Below are 12,019 nucleotides of genomic sequence, written 5' to 3'. Positions count from 1 at the left end.
GTCGAAATTGCTCTGTCAAAGCAAACAGTTAGGAGACGCATTATGAGATGTTTGTTACCTTAATGAGACTTTTGAATCTCATTAAGGTAAGTAATGTTTACCTTGTTTTTATATTAAATCAATATATCATGTCTATTTTAAATATGTCTATATTAACATTTTTACAGGACGTTTTTAAGGGTACAAGAATTGTTTTGCGCATCTGAACTCGTATGTGAAAAAATTGGCGCATGGAACATAAAAGGTTGGCCACTCCTGACTTAAGGCATGAAGCAGTGCTTCAGAAATAGTGGAGGGGACTATAGAAGAGAAGCCAAGAGTCAGGCCAAGAATTTCCTATATAAATAACTTAGCAATAATAACTGGAGCAAAAAGCTATGAAAAAAAATAAAAAGAAGGGCTCAGGATAGGACGTTGTGGCATACTGCTACCACCAACCAATCTTCAGATTGGTTGGTGGTAGCAGTATGAGAAAAAGAAGAAGCGTATATTCTTTGGAATCTTGCCTAAAGTAGACCTACACCAATGATCTATCATAATGCCTCACAGGTCGAACGATTATTTATTTAACAATTTTTACATGGATTAATCTTCCGTCTTTCGAGAACATTTTGTCATTTTTTAAGAAAGTCTCCGTCATGCTCTAAATACAGTTTTGCCATTGCCGAATGAGACTCTGCATGCCGAACCTGTAAAAGTCTACTCCAAAGTTAGAGCTCTTCACGAACAATTTGTTTCAACTCCTCGTCGCCTTAGCAAAATGGCATCATCCGTCCTTCAGAGGACTAAACTGTTAATAGTCAGAGGGTGCCAGATCCGGGCTCTGAGTGGGATGGAAAAGATCAATCCCTCCTAGCCTGGACTGGCACCTTCTTGCCTAGCACCAGTTGCATTTACAACATGTGCATCCCTTGTGCTGTGCGCAAGCTAGTGGGAGATCGGGCGTTGCCATGGAGAAGGATGTCTTCATGTTTCTAGTAAGCAAAACTCTACGAATGCATTTATTCAATTTCTTTAATGTCTCCACATAATGTTATGAATTGATTGCGGCGCCTATCTCTAAAATGTCCACGAAGGTTGTCTATGACCTCGGTTTCACCCATCCTTAAATGCTTATCTTTTGATACTTTAGATTTTTAGATACCTTAATATCTGACAAAGCGACTATGTGTACTCACGTCAACAGTATCGTCTCCATACACATTTTACAAACGGATATGAATCTCCATTGGACTCATATTTTTTGCAGTAAGGAATTCAATTACTATTTTATTAATCACAACATACATTAATTGTGTGTTGCACTCATGCGACCGATTGCAACGTCATTCACTGTGGTGGAACTAGAGACTGCTGCTGGCCACTCAGTAATATATCAAGCCTTCTGTCGCACTCGAATCGAGTGCGTTTTTTTCGTTTTTCGAAAAAATTCCGAATCCTTTTTCATTTATAATATATGTTCAAAAAAATGATAAAGTAAGAATACATCGCACATGAAAAAAGATCGTGCGCTGGAACAAAATCCCAGAATTCTACAGTCTGACCATTACCAAGATACGCGAATATAAAGAAGAAAAAAAAAAACGTTACTGGCACCCATCTCTTAACTCTAAACTAAAAATACCCATAATCAATAACAGTAACGAAATACAACACACTTATATTGGAAAATTCGTGCTGCCACCTGTGGAACTATGGGAGAATATCTGTCTATATCCAAATATCCTCCCATAATTCCAATCTCTAATCATTACCCATAATGTCATATGCAAACAAAAAGCTCATCTCATGTCAATGACAAACAAAGGCTTAGAATCATGTTTTCTCATAGGACCATGAGATGGCATCATAACAGACCATCTGATGCAAGATGATAAGACCACTTGGAGATATGGTCATACGTAGACATCTGAATTTTCTTGTTAAACATATCGCCTTAACAGAAAGAAATTTATTGATAGAAGTGTACCAACCGAGATAATGTGAGTAGTAGCCATAATTTCTCCTTGCAAAAATAAGTAAATAAATAAATAATAAAAAAATAATAATACATAATAATAAATAAATAATAAAATAAAATAAAATAAAATAAATAAATAATCTGAGCAGTGCCATCACAATAAATAAATAATAAAATAAAATAAATAAATAATCTGAGCGGTGCTATCACAAAGAAGATCATGATAACCCTAAATATTGAAAGTGTCTATAACACTGGATCAATTACGACCGACCAATTAATCGCACAAAACCATGGATTGTTATATGAAGGGCTACTATATATGTATTTTTTATGTATTTTTCATCCACGAAAGGTTATTAGTAAAAATTTCTTAGCCACCCACGGTACAGATGTACTATAGGTGGCTAAGAATTTTTTTTCCCATTGTTTATCAATTATATATATATATGAGGGTGGTCTGAAAAGTTCTTGGCCTCGACCATAGATGGCAACACTATCGGAAAGATTTTGTTTCTAAGTTGGTACATCTGTCATAAGCATCCGTGTGAAATTGCAAGTCATTCTAACAAGTATTTTATATATATATATATATACCGCTGTCTGAAGCAAAAGTGTTGTCTGTAGCTCTTGAAATGGAGTACTCTTGAAAATTGAGTATCGTGCTGTTATAAAATTCTTTATAAAAGAAGGTTTAACACCAACAGAAATTCATTTGAAGTTAATAAAAGTTTATGGGCACTCTTCTCCTTCGTTTTCCACAATTAATAAATAGACTGCCGAATTTAAACGTGGCCGTACCGGCCTTGAAGATGATCCACGTGAAGGACGTCAAAGTGTAACAACGCCAGAAATCATTGATCAAGTAGTATTGGATGACCGGCAAGTCACAGTGCGTGAAATTGCTGAGACTATGAGCATTTCAAAAGAATGTGTAGGATATATTTTTCATGAAGAATTGCAAATGAAAAATCTTTGCGCAAGATTGGTACCATGCTTGCTCACAGCAGATCAAAAACGCACTCGCATGAAAATCTCTGAACAGTACTTGGAACATTTTAACAAGAATAAAACTGATTTTCTTCGTCGATTTATTACTATGGATGAGAGTTGGATTCACCATTACACATCAGAATTCAAACAGCAGTCAAAACAGTGGAGAGAAGCCGGTTGTTTAGCGCCAAATAAGACAAAGTCTGTTCCATCAGCAGGAAAGGTCATGACATCGGTGTTTTGGGATGCTAAAGGCAAGTTTATTAATTATCTTGAAAAGGGTAAACGAATAACCGGGGAATGTTATTCCGATCTTTTAACCAAACCAGACGAAAAAATTCGTGAGAAAAGACTCAGTTTGCAGAAGAAACAAATCATCTTTCATCAGGACAATGCGCCTCCCTTCAAAGGTGTTTTGGAAATCGGAAAATTAAGGGATCTGCATTATCTGCAAATCTGGGGAATAGGGTGGGCGTTCCAACAATTCATAGTTGGAACACCCACCCTATTCCCCAGATTGGCTCCCTCTGACTTCTATCTCCTCCCTACAAAACTAAAACTCTTCCTCGCTGGTCAGCGTTTTTCATCGAATTAAGAGGTGATTGCAGCTGTAGAGTGGTATTTTGCAGATCTTACTGAGAACCACTACAGGGACAGGATAATGGCGCTGGAACATTGCTGGAATAAATGTATTAGTCTTAAGTGAGATTATGTTGAAAAATAAAAATAATTTTGAAATTATAATTTCGTTTTTTCATTGTTAGGCCGGGAACTTTTCGGACCGCCCTCATATATATATATATATATTGTAATTTTTTTTATTTATTTTTGCATAGTCCGGAATCTCTGCTCTAAAGACATGGAACTTTTTTCCAAGCCACTTGAGGCCTCCAATAAGCGGGGCGGTGGTCTCATACTGGACTATAAAATGGACTCGGTAGAGAGAGAGGGGGAATTATTGATGATAATTCTGATGAACATTTACCATGCAAAGATTTTTAAGTTGCGTGCAGTAGATAATACCAAACGATTGAGTGAGAGTGGTTGGAGTGAGATGCTAAGAGATTGGTCGTCGTTAATCTCTGATTACTTTCTTCCGTATTGCGTCGAGTATTTTTAGGGGAACTCTTGGGCTCCTCCCGAGATGTGCGAGCAGTACTCAATGGATGGGAAGATTTGTGATTTATACGGAGTTAATAGCTTCAGAGGTAAAGTAATGCTTTGAGTGAAAAAGGAATCCTAATTTTTTAGATTCTAAGGAGGCAGTGGTTGTAATGTGTTTATGCCAAGAGAGTCTTGATGTCAGGGTAATTCCAAGGAGAGAGATCTGTAGAGATCTGGGTGTGGTCAAAGGTAACACTGAGAGAATATGGTTCTTTTTAATGAGAAATTAGGTACACTGTATTTTGCAGGCATTGAAATTGTGTATTCAATTGATAGTCAATTAGAGCAGGTTATTGATGTATAGAAGAAAGTGGGAGAGAGGTGCCACACACACACACACACACACACACACACACACTGAGAGGTTCTGAACTACACATACCGGCCACTGACTTAGAAATTTTTATTTTACCTATAGACATGCTACTGCCAATACCGATCCTCTTCAGTATTGATTCCCTTCATTAAATGCTTCTTTGTTGTTGCACACAAGAAGTTCTGTTTATCCGTACAAGCCTTCTCAGAGGACGATAGTCTCGTTCCTGATAGGCTACCTTAGGACCATAGTTACTCCTCTTAGACAAACAATGTCGGTAATATTTCCACTGATTAAACACTGTGGATATCTCATCTTTTGAGAAACCTGTCCACTCTGCTGTTTTCAAAATCGTGCCTCCAGCCAGACGGGCACCCACAATAGGCCCTTTATGGAACTCTGAAAGATCCTTTGTTTTTCCCATTGTGATCAACACTATTGACGATTACTGAGCAGCAGCTGCATTCTTAAATAACTGCCTAAAACACGTGGGGACGCACGCAACCAATTATTTTGCATATACGCTGCGTAAGTGACGTTTACCTATATTTGCATAAATATTTCTAATTCAGTGACTGAATGTATAGCCGCACAGTTTTGATTCCTGATCTTGCACTCTGTAACTTTTCCGTTTCTTTTGACAACCGAACAACCTGGCTGGCAATCGATTGCAACCACTATCACTTCTGTCAGTTTCTGGTGATGGATGCTTGACACTTTTTTTTTTTCTTTCTTTCTTTCTCTACCAGAATAAATGTCATGTCAGGGTGGGACAAAATGCATCATTATCTTCCTTTGTGAAAAGTAAGGTATTCCTAAGTTGATTTCGGTATCTTGCTAGCATCCATGTCAAGATAAAGCTTTTCAGATAACAATGCTTTGTCATCTTATTCTCTTGAAACAAAACACCTTCTGATATAAAACGATATAGAACCAAATATTTTTTTTTATTACTAGTAAGTATTGTTCATCTTCAAATCCATTTATTCAGCGTTTGTTTAGATTAAAAAGAAAATGATTTCGAGGCGATGTTTGTTCGTGTTTTAACTTTCCTTGAATAGTGTCTTGTAGCCGCCTGTGAAAGCAATAAACAATTATTTAGCTTAATTATTTTACTATAATTTTTAAATTCTTTTATTGGTGACCAGTGTTTTCCTTTTATCTGATCTGATCCTGTGGCTTCCTCTCTTGAGAGGGTTGCAGCTGATTACTAGGGAGATAATATCGCAAGGTGGTTTCCCGTTGTCTTCCTTGCCGTATTTCTATGACTGTATCCTGTGTGTTCACGGGTCCGGTTTGCCTGCTTGCGGGATGAAAAACCCCAGATAAACTGGTGGAAAAAACCTTGCTGTCTCCCAAGACCGGCTAACTTGGCTAGGTCTGAGGAAGATCCTTCAGCTCCTTACGTCGTTGACGGGAATCGAATCTAGGACACTCCTTCCCCAGGCATATGGTTGCGAAGCGCAAAGCCACTCGGCTAGCCGCGCGGACTTTCCTTTTATAAAGTTAGCTTATTCAATAGCTATTTTATATTAAGCACCAGAGTAAAATAATAAAATGAAAATTAACCTAAAAGCATGATTTCAGAAAACATTCTTTAAGCTGTAAAAAAGAAAAAAAAAAGAAAAAGATACATTTGCCTGTTAGTTGTTTGCCTTGAGAATTCCTGACGAAGGAAAATGATGAACGTATAAAGAGTGAAAGTATAGGAAAGGCCATTCTTTAATAATTGATTGTCAAGACGCAAATTAGCATGGGTGACAAGCAGTCTTTTGTTAGGAGACATCGGCGACAGACAGCGTAGGTGTTTAGTTGTCGATGACCCATAAGTAGCAGCAGACTGCCTCAAATGGGATCGAATCTCAAGACAGGCCATGCTATAAAAAATATAATAAAAAATAAAAATAAAATAATAAGATAAATAAAAAAAAGGCGCATGCGTAACAACCTTACCCTAGGATGGATGAGAGGATGGGTGCGATTCCATGAAAATACAAAAAAAAAATGCCCTACACCGTACTCCCTTTGTTACAATCGAGATATGATAAGATAAAAACATCCAGGAAGTACACTAAAGAATTCCTGACAACTGAGTTGTGACTTACGCATTATACTGTAGATAAATCAAGTTTGTGTGGTAGCATTTATTTGAATTACGTAAAATGAAGCTATTTAGCAAAAAATAGACGAAGATAGCTGAATAATGTTGATGTATTATCAGCGAATTGCGAAATAAAGCGAAAGGCTGGCATTTTTTGATAAATTAAAAACGCCGTAATACAAAACAACTAACTGAATAAATTCTTTTACTTTACTGAAAGTAATAACTTCATATTCAGAATAATCTTGACAAGCGCGAGCACGTTAATATATCCTTTTGTAAGTACTGTAAGTATATTTATATCGTTCATATATTTTAGTAGTGCGAGCTGTATATTATCAGATGTAATTGCTGATATTTAAAAACAAACAGAGAGAACCAAATCATGACCATACGTTGCCACTTCATGTGAAACTATAAAATCCAAATCATTTAAAAATTTAGAGTAGGAAGAATTTTTGAGAAGAAATCTGTAAGGGGGAATTAGGTATTCTTTCTGAAATAATATTAACAAAACTTTTTACTGAGATGTTTTCGATTGTCTGCCTGTCGCGTCTTTCATCTATTGAATCACTTGATAGATTTCGATAGTTTAGTATGGAAGGTTCTTATAACAATTCTCTTAAATATAAGTTTTGGTAATATTAGCCAAATGGAACTTGCATTCATATGAAGACTAAGTATATTTCTATAATAGAAAAGAAATTATTTTGACAGAAATAAAATATAGGTAGTGCTTCTTTGTCTCTCTAGTTTTAGTAACTTTTTAATGTTTTTTTTATCTTATTTTATTTTCGATTGATTTTTAATATTAAGTGTTTAAACGTATCAAAATAATCATCCTGACTATATAAGCAGATAAAAAAGATCTAACAGATGTAGAGTGATTTAGGATAGAATTATTTAGACTAGAATACCTCTGACAAGTCACAAATAATAGTAAAATGGAACGTATGTGTGATATCGTCTCTATTTCGTGTACTGTACGCTTTAAAAAAAAAAAAAAAAAGCTGTGAACTAGTTCTATATCTTCCTTACGCACTGTGTGAAATCAGGAAACTTGGAAATGTAACAAACTTCTGAAATAAAACACTAGACATGGCACTCATTTCAAGAACACTTCTCAGTCACTGTACAAATGGCGACATAATACAAAATAAAAAAGAATTCCTACAAATTAGTTCGAGGTATATTTATCCACATAGTTCTGAACAAATATCGTATCTGCATTACTATTTTCTTCAAATTTTAAACAGATCGTTCATTAATATTATTATCACAACGTAGCTCTATTTAATATTTCATCAATTTCGAAAAAAATAGAAAAATTATTTGGCTCTTATGAGCCGAAATTTCAACACTCCCGATGTAATGAAATAATGGCTGTATGAGCGGTATACTTGGATAGATAAGTTTTTAATAATAAAACATTCGATCTCTGGCACAGATATTTAGGGATTTTTTCCCTCCAGAAAACACGAGTTTTAATCCCAAAGCTCAAGAAAATCGACTGCAAAACTCACATTATTCCAGAATAATGTGAGTTTTGCAGTCGATTCTCACAATAGTGTACAGAGTTAGGAACCACGAGATGACGCATATGTCTGCCTTACTCTCTTCCCCCTGATGCAGTTGAAAATCATTAATAGTCTTAAGCCAGCTATCTCTGATTTGCTAAGGATGAAAATTGGCTGCTCACAATTTCCAAAAGTTACTTAGAGCTAAACAACCTCATCTATCCCCTCTGCGAATAAAAGGCGTCAGATTTATTTATTTATTTCCACATGTTACTATTGAGTTCGTTGGAATGCGTTTTACCATTCCAACGAACATTTTATGGCCACTAAACTAATTTTGTCCTTTTCTTTCACAGCTTTTTTGTCATTTTAATAACATTAGGAACGTAAAATAACAATTATTATTATTTGTTTAAAATATTTCATTGCGAACAGTTCTAAACAAACATCGACTTACCGTTACGTAAGACACTCTGTAATGCTTTGGGTACTTGCTTAAGGTCGGCTGACCTGCAACCCAGTGATCTGTAATAAGGGAAAGAAAAAAAAAAATTAAACACAATTAAAAAAAAAAAAAAAAAAAAAAAATTAAATTCTGTCAGTAAGAGAGAGAGAGAAAATATTTCAAGGAAAGTAACATGAAAGCCGTTAAAAGTAATGATTTTAGCGGCTTTCCAATGTTAAAAATAAGAGTTTGTTAATGTTAAAACCAGAGTTTCCAGTTCTAAAACCAGAGAAGTCTAAATAATATTGAACTTACGTTCAATATAATAACTGTCACTGAGATTTTCACCCTGGGAATCCTTTAATTAAATTCTCAATTCCAGACCAAGGAGTATGCCGATCTAAAAAGACATGCAGTGCTCAACAACCCGATTAGCATTAAAAATATATTCCAGAAACTTTTTGATCTAACTTCAGTACTGATAGAAAACTTCGAAACTTTTGCGTGTAAACAGATCAGATCAGTACAGTCACATAAGCCCAAAGTCTTTGAAAAAGCCGTATTATTTTTCAACTATCTGTAACTACAGGCGTTGTTTGTCCGCTATTATATTTTTCTGTCCAAAACTGTCTACCATACCTTTATATATCTAGAAATAGATGTGTCGTGACTTCATTTTTGATCATCAAATTGCTTCAAGTCAGTAATTCTTGTTTATACTCCAACTTTTTTTTTTTTTTTAAAAAAAAAAAGTTCCTCGATTATGTGGTTTAGTTTTAAACAGTATTGGGTCAACATTGCATGATTATCTTCCCAGAATGACTCCCATTTGTGTTCTTGTGCCAGTAGACAGTTTTTTTTGCTTCGTTCTCTGTTCAATTACTATAGTTGTAAACATGACAATAACGGAGTAGTATAATTTGACAAGCTAACAATCTTATTCGTCATTTTCAACGGCCAATTTTGTCATCTTTAAATACAGAACTACCGAAAGACTTTAATAATCACGTAAGTACCAAATGTTCAATATTTGAAAAGTTACGTGTGGTCAAATAAGTACATGCATTGCAACTAGAAAACGAAGAATAAAAACGTGAAATATTCAAGACCTTAGCACTTTACTGATGATTTTTCTCTCAATTTCTTTTAAAGTCGTGAAAAAAAGTAAAAAAAAAAAAAAAAGGTCAAACCAAAAGATTTTATCTTGAAAAATAAGTTTTCTCCCTTAAATAAACCGGAATTACAATGTTAATGTTCTTGCAATAGTTCGTTGTTGTTGCATTATGTATGGCAGCCATGATTCAGAAATTAATGGAACGTGGTGCACTTTAAGAAACTGGATTATTTTTCTTACATACCATTACATTCTAATGGTTTTTTTTGTTTTTTTTTCGTTTAGAATTTAAATCTAAAATCAAAATTCTAAACGCGAGGCTAAATATCATCACATACTAAAATATACATCCACATTACAGAGATGCCTTTACTGTACGTGATGATCTTCGTTAATGTCTTTTATTTCATTAATTATTTATTTGTTCGCCCTAGTTACTCGTGTATGTTCAGCCACAACGGTACTTTTTTATAGCATACAACTCAGTCATATTACAAACAGTCACGATAAATCTTATTCCAAATATCCGAGAGATCATATTTGCTTTAAATATTGGAACGCGATAACAGAGAGAGAGTAAGAGACAAAATACAGAAAGCAACATTTGAAATTTTTGTATCTACTGAAAACTGTAGCTGTACAAAGGTTTCGTCTGTTTATATCGACAGTATACAGACATTTATTAGTAAATTTTCATAGGATAGTGTACGTTTCCTCTATTTGTTTAACACATTGAAGAAAATATATTAGATATTAATAGCAAAATTGGTTCTTTAGAACGTTAAAAAATAAATAATATGAAGAAAATTATTGATGATAAAAAAAGAAATAGAAAGCATAAAATACCTAAAACAATTTGCTTAGCATCTCTGTAATGAACAATATCCTATTTTATTGATTGGTTTTGGAGAGTTGTTGCTACCAACAACATCTCGATATTCATAATTTATTACGCTTATTTCGAAAGCCGTACTTCCATAGGTCATTTACATTGCTGAATTTTGACTTTATATACGAATATCAACAGTTATGTGGTTATTCGTATATCAAGTTATAGTTAATTATGTTCTTATACCCGAGTTTCAGGTTTCTTATGAGACAGGATAACTTACCTCTTCAGTTGAAAAGCCTTTATAAAGGTTCTACACGTCCTGGACGGGATTCGAATCCAAGTCTTTCCAGCCAAAAGGCTTCGTCAATACTGAATGAGTTCCATCCATGTTTGTGAAGTCTCTCTCCAACATACTTAAAATCAGGGAAGTCTTTACTTTTTATTTTAATGAATCACACGTTTGCCAACACAATTAACAACAATAAAAAAAAAAGAAATTTTTTTAAAAATAAAAAGAGGGAAAAATGAAAAGAGAAAAAAAAATAATCACATAAATCTTCAGATTAATTAATATACAATTAAAGTACAATTGAGCCGGCCATGAAGCTAGCATGAAGGACGACAAATGGACTGCCCTTAAAAGCAAGAGGTTCAGATGAAGACAGTGAATGAGGTGCAGGGATGTAATCATAAGAATAGTAGAAAACAACTGGAAGAGGTTTGCACATTACAAAGAAGAATGGAAAAAACTGGGGGAAGCCTTTGCGCTGCAAAGAAATGAAACAAGATGATAACAACATTTTATGTTCATGAAAGTACCAGGCGATCGGCTTACTACATTTAGCGAAGCCTCGAAACGATAGTGCATAATGCACCTTGGATAAAGTATATATATATACAGGGTGTTCGGGATAAATTTGACATATTTATAATTAATTATATTTTTCCGTAAGTTACATGTATTAACACACACTTCTCTTCATTTAAAAGTTTGGACCCTTCTTCATTCATATACAAGATGTCAGAAAGGATGGATAGCTGGAACCCACCTGAATCATGGAAGAGAATAACTTGTATCATGATGATTCGTGCCCGCCATCAAAATAAGGATATTACGACTGCTGCCCAATGCTCCCTGAATACAGTAAAAACAATCAGGCATGAACTAGAGACTTGCAATGGTGACTACGAGGATGTAGCAAGAAGAAAGATCCCTAGCAGACGATCTGATTGCGTTCGTACAGCAGAATTCCTCGCAAATCTGCAGGAACAGGTGTTGAAGAACCCTGGCATTGGAATTCGGGCTTTGTTCGTGGAGTTGCTAACTGTAGTCAAGCCCTGGATAACAAGGGTAGCCAATGGTAGGCCGTATGTATGGCAGCAGGATTCGGCCCCTTGCCACACCTCTGGGAAAAGTCAAAAATGGTTGTCTGAAAATTTCTACGACTTCACCAGTCCAAATGTTTGGCCTCCAAACTCCCCAGACCTTAACCCCATGGATTATTTTGTATGGGGCGCAGTTGAAAAAGACACCAATCGCACTTCCAGTAATACAAAAGCCCAGTTAATGGATAAAA

General features: G+C 35.1%; 1 protein-coding gene across 1 annotated transcript in view; it reads left to right on the top strand.

The window, feature by feature from the left end:
- The first annotated feature begins 1,943 nt into the window (after positions 1 to 1,943).
- LOC150100140 (uncharacterized) overlaps positions 1,944 to 12,019 on the top strand; it is a 189,160-nt gene continuing 179,084 nt past the window's right edge. The window contains exon 1 of the mRNA XM_090402763.1: positions 1,944 to 1,982. The gene's annotated coding sequence lies outside the window, so the exon portion shown is untranslated. The remainder of the gene's footprint in view (positions 1,983 to 12,019) is intronic.

This window comes from Typopeltis vanoorti, chromosome 13 (assembly GCF_054136105.1).
Source record: "Typopeltis vanoorti isolate ZY-2024b chromosome 13, IOZ_Tvanoo_1.0, whole genome shotgun sequence".
NCBI classification, from domain to species: domain Eukaryota; kingdom Metazoa; phylum Arthropoda; class Arachnida; order Uropygi; family Thelyphonidae; genus Typopeltis; species Typopeltis vanoorti.
The sequence above is the reverse complement of the archived record's forward strand: the minus strand, read 5'-3'. Positions and strand labels throughout refer to the sequence as shown.